Source organism: Orycteropus afer, unplaced genomic scaffold (genome assembly GCF_000298275.1).
Source record: "Orycteropus afer afer isolate SDZICR_OR568_19922 unplaced genomic scaffold, OryAfe1.0 scaffold00111, whole genome shotgun sequence".
Lineage (NCBI taxonomy): Eukaryota > Metazoa > Chordata > Mammalia > Tubulidentata > Orycteropodidae > Orycteropus > Orycteropus afer.
Genome location: NW_006921698.1, coordinates 137,324 through 138,650, shown reverse-complemented (window position 1 = coordinate 138,650; position 1,327 = coordinate 137,324).

The window sequence follows — 1,327 nt, the reverse complement described above, 5'->3', positions numbered from 1 at the left end:
TGTTATAATCAGGCAACCAGAAGACATTCTAATCTATGACTATACTCATGACTATTTAGGGCTCAAACAAAACACTGTTTCATGGATAAAACCCATTATGCTTAGAAGGTGAATTAGCTAGGCATTAGATGTTGGATGAGCTCCAGATAACTAAAATGTATTGAGCAGTAGCACCCCTGCTATCTTTATTAGGAAATTTAAAACCTGTGGCCATGTTGCCAATTCCAACTAATAGTGACTCTGTGAGAACACTGTTTCTGTAAAGTTTTTAGCCTTGGAAATTCTCCAGGTCATTTCTATTCTGTCCCACAGGGACATCATGAATTGGAGTCTATTCAATGGCCACAAGTTTTGGTTTTAATCTTTACAGAAGTAGACTGCCACATCCTCTGTCCACAAAGACACTGGTGGGTTCTAATTGCCAACCTTTTGACTAGCAGCTGAGCACTTAACCATTAAAACACCAGAGCTTCTTATGAAACTTACTCCTCTTAAAGTTGAAGCTTGCACTAAACTGCACATTCATACTACTTACATTGTTTATGCTAAAGTATTTTAAGATCAAATACAAGCACTGTAATATTGTTCAACAAATCTCACATTTTTTCAGCCCACAAATATTGAGTATGTTAGATACCAGAGTTGTAATAAGATATGGTTTCCATCCTCAGGGAGCTTACAATCTAGTGGGAGGAGCATAATCAGAGTAACGATTATAGGAAAAAATGATAAATGCTAGATTATAGTCACATCCAGGATGTCAATGGGATCCCAAGGAAGAACAGTTACATCATCTGAAGTATTTGTCTGATTTATCTTTTTTAAAAGAGATGATTCAGAGATCTAGGGAAGTATAAAAGGAACTTCACTATAAAATACACATAACAACATTATAACATATAATTTAATATTTTCAAATTACTATGATGGTATTTTAGAATTTTGAAACTATTACGAATAGGATTTCAAAAGTCAATTATTATATTGTTGATGTTTAGAAATGTTCTTCTGTTCAACTAAATACTAAATAATATATTTTATTGTACTGAGGTCAAAGAAGAATGTAAACAGTACAGATCAACTCAAAAGCAAAATGATATATTGTGAATTATCAATTCTATATTAACAAAGAATATTTTTTAAAAAATATTATGAATATGTACATTCTACCTCTACATGAAAACAACAATGTAAAATCATAAGAGTTACATTTAATTAATACACAGACATCTTTAAAAATTTACATGTGAATATTTATATTAAAAGGATAGAAGTTTATATTAGGAGCATGCTATCACACTAAGATGTTAAATTCCAGAAGTCCCCT